The following is a 7500-nucleotide window of genomic DNA, read 5'->3' as shown; positions in this document are numbered from 1 at the left end:
TGCATTTTTGAGTGAAAAATGATGATAGTCATGCAATATTCCACCAGATTAATTTATATAACAACCTTCCAATAAAGCACTGTTAACTAGCAATACCATCTGGACTTTTTGTTTGCTTGCTTTCTACTCTGTATACATACCCTGACATCATAACAGACTGTGAAAACACTTTAAATGCAAGAACTATAAGAAAGTAAAACATTATATTGATCTCAACCTTCAGTTTTATGCAACTCATAACCTTTGTTGTGGATTGTAACATTTTCTTGTTTGAAATCAAGATCTTACATCACTGTTCTACTCTGTAATCCCTCATTGATTATCAAATTTCACTTAAAAGCCCCACATACAGTCTTTTAACTATAGCAAAATAATTAGCTGGTGATTTGACCAAATCTATGAATTATTTACTTGCTCAAGAATTTGTCCAACAGGAAAGATTTTAAAATTCTGTCATTAATCGTAATTACCAACATAATGCTTTGATTTACAATTTCTATATCCAAAAAAAACCCAGTTATGTACCAGAAATGTAGATCACAATAATTATACAGTAACTTCGGAACAACAATTACATTTCTGGAAAAATTTCCCTTCAAAACAACAATACTGTGTACTTCAATGTAATATGTTTAATGATTTTACCATGGGAAAAAATTGCATTTCCTATGCTATGTGGCCATTACCCCCTCTGCCAACTCCTGCAATTCTGGATCTGCAATGCATCTTCCATTGGGCCTTGGAATATGAATATATTGATGATTTTATATTGTTGTAGATCGACTAGTCGTCGATTTTTGTCGGCAAAAGAGATGTCTTTCGAATGGAAAATGGCCCTGTTTTACGTTTTAATCACAGGGAAATATTTATTCCCTCATTATGTTATTTTTTCATGCAGCGAGAAGCGAGAAACAGAGGCCAAAATCAATATGGAGAGGACAAAAACAATATGGAGATAAAAGCTTACTAGTCTTACTCTAAGTATTACCACGTCTCAACCAATGGGGTAACACTATTTCGAGACACCTTTTGCCGCGGTAATCTTACCGAAAACAATCCAATCACTGTCACGCGCTGTGGTAACATTACTGCCATCAGGTAATGTTACTTGTAAGGGCGCCGATTATTTTGCGAAATCTTTGAAAACGGGCAAAAGAAATTCACAGAGCTCTCGAATGTCAATGAACCGAGATGTATTTCAAACAGAAAAGCGAAATTTTTGCGAAGAGGCTTCGAAAGTTTTTCGTGAAATCGGCACTTGGCTAAAACCGGTTCAAGTGATCCTTGACATCGTTCATGTAATGAATACCATACGATCAGACAGCCTCATAATTCCATCATGATGGTACCAAAATAGCATTAAATAACACAAGAAATTTCGAGTGTAAAATAAATCTCTTCCCCTTTCCCTTTGAAATTTCTATCATAGAAGCAACGCAATTTATTCAGTTGACAACCTCCAGTAATCTTCCAAAACCTACGCAACGGAACGTTTCATGAACACAGGGAAATGTTATTACTTACAAAGCGCGCCAAATCCATCAGCAACCCGCCATTTTCGTGGAGGGTTTTTAAATCGAACTAAAATACGTGAAAATTTGCTGGACTCTTTCTGACACGATCGACACGACAACATTTTCTATCGAAAACAATATTTACCGTCTTTTTGCCTCGGCTTTTTATCCAGGACTTTAAATATTTGCGAAGGCATTTTTCCGATTTTTAACTTTAGTGGCTCATATCAAGTATAATTTGAAGGCAAAAATTATCGACACCATATAAATACGTTACTTTCGGCCTTTGTAATTAAACCTACACCGATTGTAATTGCGAAAGCTTGAGTTAAATTGCACTACTTACCAAAATCGGGTCAAATGTCCTCCGGCACACAGCATTGATTCGATGACCGAAAGTCCTGAAAAAATTACCTTTCTGCCAAGTCACGGTTTTACGATTTATTGGAATCGTAATAACTCGCCACTGACATGCTTCCGACCAGAAAACAGCAGTCCAATAGATAGTGGCAAACCTCATGAATTCCACGACGCAAAGTTCCAAAAAAACAAAACTCAAAGTAACGTTACTGTCACACATTCTTCTCATTGGACGCTCGGTGGTAAGGTTACTTTGCGATACTTCATGCCTTGTTCAGTCGCACACTCTTTTCGGATAAGAATTTTAAAACATCTAAGCAATCTTGGTCAATCAGTGAGCTATCGACTTTGAAACGCTGTTTTATCTCCATTAAAATGCAGCATACGGCATATGCGACATCATAATATCTGTGAAGAAACAGATCCGGTATTCCTCTTCGTGGACCATGCGACGAGTTTCAACTATCGATCAGTGCACCTTTTATTCTTGCAAGTATCAAGAGCGCTAAAAAGTCGCCGAATGTCGCTGGAGCGGTTAAGTGGGAGAGCATCTGATTTGATCATGTTCTACCTCGCAAACTTTTTAATTTTGTGGCTTCATCACATGTTTTTCGATTTTCGTTTTCCTAATTGCTAGTATACGGAAGATTTTCAATGCGTGAAAAAAGGGACGTTTCGTAAAAAGCTTAGTAGAATACGGAAAAGGTAACATTAGTGCTTCCTCAAATAGGATGTTTTTCAAAGTAACGTAACCAAAACTAGAATGACCCTTTGTTGACTCTTCAACTTCTAATTCACAGAACACCTCAACTGCTCATTGTAGTTGAGTTTTTTTTCGATACTTTCTATTTACGTTTAGCATCCGAAATTATAGCTCATAAAATGTTAAGGCAAACACTGAGTCCCAATTCCGACGGAACTTTTGAGTAATCCGTAATCAGCATGCAAACATTTGACCCGTGGCTCATATAATATACACTTATCGATGTTTCTATTTTACACTGTTTTTATTTGTTTCTTCATTTCAACTATTAAACATACCTTTTTTAGAAATGTTTCATAAATGTTTTTTTAAATACGTATTTGGGGAGTCTGTAGAGAGCGCTAAAAGTAGAAATCCAATTTGATCACATGATCTACCTTGCGAACTTAACCTGTGATCTATCGGGTGTACTTTTCAAAAGGCACGCCAGGTTCTTTAGACAGGCGCGAAAGGTTATCGCGAACTTCGCAGTACAAGTTTTTCGATTTTCGTATTCCAGACTTCTAGTATACGGATGGCAAACAAGGCTTGAAAAGAGGAACTTTTCGAAGAAAGCTTTGAATTCAAACAACGATAAGTCCTATTACTGTCGTGACGTTTTCTGATATGAAGTCCTAAACTAACTTCACTAAAAACGCAATGACCGTTGATAACACGTCAAGCTGATTAAAATCTCCAACAAACTCAACGGTGTTAAAGTACCTAATAACCTTTATTAGTGTCAACAATTAATTTGCATTTTTTTTTCCAGTAGGCGACCGATCTTGGCCCTTCTTGTGGCTTTTCAGCACTTAAAAATTGGCCTCAGCAATATGAGCGACTTCTATGACTATGAACTGTATCGCACATTTCTCAGTAACATTACTGACACCTGAAGTCCCTTTTCCGCTTTCAAGAATGGAAATTATAATAGACATCTACACGCAAATTTGGTTCTCGGAGAACCAAAAAAAATTTGCCAACTCCTGTCACACGTAATAAAGTTGCTATTAAAGGTAGGCTGTATTCCAAGCATGCCTCCATTGAAAATTGCAGACACAAGCGTTTTACACCGGAAAAGCTACAACCACCTAACAGCAAAATCAGCCTTTCTCGAGGCCTTACTGGCTCATACGTGAATTCGTTTGGTTATGCTGCTAATATCTTCCGAACTACCTTAAGGGAGGCAATTGTACAGGGAAAAGACATGAAAAAAAAACACACTTTCAGTAACTTTGGTTATGATTGTTTTTTGGCGCGTTAAGAGAGTAATGTTACCGACTGAATAACCTAATCCTAGTTGCAAATTTGTTGGTCCGTGTAAGACGCACGTCATTTCTCAGTAACATTACTGACACCTTAAGTCCCTTTTCCGCTTTAATCAATGGAAAGTATAAGATACACGCAAATTTGGTTCTCGGAGAAACAAATAAATTTTGTCATTTGCTGTCACACGTAATAAAGTTGCTAATTTAAGCTATACTCCAAGCATGCCTCCGTTCAAAATTCCAGACACAAGCGTTTTAAGAAATGCTAACCATCTAACAGCACAATCAGCCTTTCTCGCGGCCTTACTGGCTCACACGCGATTCCCCACACGAGCTACGTAAAGTGGTCTGCGGATTCAAGAGCGTTCTGTTCAGGCTATGCTGCTTATATCTTCCGACTACCTTAAATTAATAAGAGAGGCAAATGTACAGGGAAGACGTTAAAAGCGAAAAGAAAAACACTTACTTTGTTGATTTTTTGGTAAATATGGTTTTCGGCCTGTTAATTTCGGCGCGTTACGAGAGTAATGTTACCAATTGAATAACCTTTTTCTAGTATATGCTTTGATACCCCTTTTTGATTCTAAAGTCGCTGAAATCATAATAGGAAAGGGACGACTTCGGCATGGAAACCAATGACCGCTTTTCGCTGATGTCAGCCAGTGGCTACACCATGGCTAACTAAATAATCTCACTTTGCAATAGCCTGTGTACATCCCCCGCTCGACCAAAATTTTTTTGAGCTAGAGAGCGGGCAGCTCTACACAGGGTACTGACTGTATAGCCTTACACGTACGAAAAGCAATATGCCGCCTGCCGCATACTGGAGCACACATATACAGCGCCTCATGTATACACATATACTATTGAAGATTTTTTAAATAACATGTGGCTTAAAGAGACGTAAGCACTGTGAACGTGACAATGTGGTCACAAGTGAAAAAACAATAAATTCCCTCTGAAGATTAAGTTTGGCCCATTAAGAGGAATATTCTTGTGATCCAACCAGTCCTCTTAATTTATCTCACAGCCACCGGTGAAGTGTTCTTTTCGTCGACTTTGACGTGTTTTAGCCTGAACTTCTTGCTTGCTTCTTTGGAAAACCAACTTAGGCTACAGCGCGTAGCTGTGTAAATAAAATCACCGGCAGAAGTCGCTCATATTGCTGAGGCTAATCTTTAAGTGCTGAAAAGCCACAAGAAGGGCCAAGATTCGCCTACTGGAGAAAAAATGCAATTAATTGAAGAATAAAGGTTATTAGGTACTTAAACACCGTTGAGTTTGTTGGAGGTTTTAATCAGCTTGACATGTTATCCCTGTACATTTGCCTCTCTTATTAATTTAAGGTAGTCGGAAGATATAAGCAGCCTAGCCAACAGAACGCTCTTGAATCCACAGACCACTTTACGTAGCTCGTGTGGGGAATCGCGTGTGAGCCAGTAAGGCCGCAAGAAAGGCTGATTGTGCTGTTAGATGGTTAGCATTTCTTAAAACGCTTGTGTCTGGAATTTTGAACGGAGGCATGCTTGGAGTATAGCTTAAATTTTCAACTATATTACGTGTGACAGCAAATGACAAAATTTATTTGTTTCTCCGAGAACCAAATTTGCGTGTATCTTATACTTTCCATTGATTAAAGCGGAAAAGGGACTTCAGGTGTCAGTAATGTTACTGAGAAATGACGTGCGTACACGCACATGCCGTATGCTGCATTTTAAAGGAGATAAAACAGCGTTTCAAAGTCGATAGCTCACTGATTGATCAAGATTGCTTAGATGTTTTAAAATTCTTAACCGAAAAGAGCGGGTGCGACTGAACAAGGCATGAAGTATCGCGAAGTAACCTTACCACCGAGCGTCCAATGAGAAGAATGTGTGACAGTAACGTTACTTGAGTTTTGTTTTTTTGGAACTTTGCGTCGTGGAATTCATGAGGTTTGCCACTATCTATTGGACTGCTGTTTTCTGGTCGGAAGCATGTCAGTGGCGAGTTATTACGATTCCAATAAATCGTAAAACCGTGACTTGGCAGAAAGGTAATTTTTTCAGGACTTTCGGTCATCGAATCAATGCTGTGTGCCGGAGGACATTTGACCCGATTTTGGTAAGTAGTGCAATTTAACTCAAGCTTTCGCAATTACAATCGGTGTAGGTTTAATTACAAAGGCCGAAAGTAACGTATTTATATGGTGTCGATAATTTTTGCCTTCAAATTATACTTGATATGAGCCACTAAAGTTAAAAATCGGAAAAATGCCTTCGCAAATATTTAAAGTCCTGGATAAAAAGCCGAGGCAAAAAGACCGTAAATATTGTTTTCGATAGAAAATGTTGTCGTGTCGATCGTGTCAGAAAGAGTCCAGCAAATTTTCACGTATTTTAGTTCGAGTTAAAAACCCGCCACGAAAATGGCGGGTTGCTGATGGATTTGGCGCGCTTTGTAAGTAATAACATTTCCCTGTGTTCATGAAACGTTCCGTTGCGTAGGTTTTGGAAGATTACTGGAGGTTGTCAACTGAATAAATTGCGTTGCTTCTATGATAGAAATTTCAAAGGGAAAGGGGAAGAGATTTATTTTACACTCGAAATTTCTTGTGTTATTTAATGCTATTTTGGTACCATCATGATGGAATTATGAGGCTGTCTGATCGTATGGTATTCATTACATGAACGATGTCAAGGATCACTTGAACCGGTTTTAGCCAAGTGCCGATTTCACGAAAAACTTTCGAAGCCTCTTCGCAAAAATTTCGCTTTTCTGTTTGAAATACATCTCGGTTCATTGACATTCGAGAGCTCTGTGAATTTCTTTTGCCCGTTTTCAAAGATTTCGCAAAATAATCGGCGCCCTTACAAGTAACATTACCTGATGGCAGTAATGTTACCACAGCGCGTGACAGTGATTGGATTGTTTTCGGTAAGATTACCGCGGCAAAAGGTGTCTCGAAATAGTGTTACCCCATTGGTTGAGACGTGGTAATACTTAGAGTAAGACTAGTAAGCTTTTATCTCCATATTGTTTTTGTCCTCTCCATATTGATTTTGGCCTCTGTTGAGAGTAATTTTCAAATGTTGGAAATTAAACATGCAGCGGAAGCGAGTACATTTCACTTTGAAACACGTGTTGCAATTTTGTCAAACTCTTCACTGTTGACACAGCTATTGTGTTGTGCCGAAACTAACAATAAAACGTAAACAATGGAAAGACAATGGGCCACTTCATACATACTAATTATCTTTGATGCAGGCGCGTTTTTGATGCGCGTGTTACAAATGCAGACGCGTGTGCGCAATTTTCTTGTGCTCGTTTCACACGCGTTTTTTGGGACGCATATTTCTGTTCTGCACTGTACCTCTATTGTCCCTCGTGCCGATGGTGGTTTCAACGGCTCCCTCTGGCCCTGTGGCACCTTTGGCCATCGATTCGATCGTGGAGGCTGTTGTTCGTGCGCTTGGAAGCACCCTTCCTACCATCATCTCTTCAATTCAAGGGAGCGCCCCCTCGCCATTACCTTCCTCCGTCCCTGACACTTCTATTGGCGTCGCTCCATCTAACTCCTCCGGATCGACTGCTGTTTCTTGTGATGTCAATGTCTCGTCTGTGGTTTTTTGGGGCG

General features: G+C 39.1%; 1 protein-coding gene and 1 long non-coding RNA gene across 4 annotated transcripts in view; one reads left to right on the top strand and one right to left on the bottom strand.

Moving 5' to 3' along the window:
- The window catches only part of LOC138033086 (uncharacterized), a 4444-nt gene extending 2477 nt beyond the window's left edge, over positions 1-1967 (bottom strand). The window contains exons 1-2 of the long non-coding RNA XR_011128564.1: positions 1861-1967; positions 141-183 (exon numbers count right to left, since the gene is read on the bottom strand). This is a non-coding gene — a long non-coding RNA (uncharacterized lncRNA). The remainder of the gene's footprint in view (positions 1-140; positions 184-1860) is intronic.
- Positions 1-7500, top strand: part of LOC138033085 (general transcription factor 3C polypeptide 1-like) — a 111508-nt gene that overhangs the window by 14636 nt on the left and 89372 nt on the right. The window lies entirely within an intron of this gene.

Source organism: Montipora capricornis, chromosome 14 (genome assembly GCF_036669925.1).
Source record: "Montipora capricornis isolate CH-2021 chromosome 14, ASM3666992v2, whole genome shotgun sequence".
NCBI classification, from domain to species: Eukaryota; Metazoa; Cnidaria; class Anthozoa; order Scleractinia; family Acroporidae; genus Montipora; species Montipora capricornis.
Note: the sequence above shows the minus strand (reverse complement) of the source record. Positions and strands in the feature narration are given on the sequence as shown.